Source organism: Gavialis gangeticus, unplaced genomic scaffold (genome assembly GCF_001723915.1).
Source record: "Gavialis gangeticus isolate Ggan-Ray unplaced genomic scaffold, GavGan_comp1, whole genome shotgun sequence".
In the NCBI taxonomy this organism is placed as follows: domain Eukaryota; kingdom Metazoa; phylum Chordata; order Crocodylia; family Gavialidae; genus Gavialis; species Gavialis gangeticus.
Window position 1 is genome coordinate 78027071 of NW_017729024.1, and position 296 is coordinate 78027366.

The following is a 296-nucleotide window of genomic DNA, read 5'->3' on the forward strand; positions in this document are numbered from 1 at the left end:
CGGGTGCCCCCCCCCGCAATTCAGGAGGCACCAGTCACTCATGTATCCCTCCCCCCTCGATCTTGAACTGTACATCTCTCTCCCCCGCTACCTATCTATCGATTTCTCTCTCTCCACCTCTCCCTTCATCTGTCAATCTGAATCATTCTGTTCTTTCTTCCCCCTCAGTCTTGGGCTATAGATCTCCCTTTCTATTGATTTCTCTCCCCCCGTATCTGTCTATCCATCAGTCTATAGCTGTTTGTCTCTCTCGGTATCGGCGTCTCTCTATCGATCCGAGTCCATGTACACTGCCT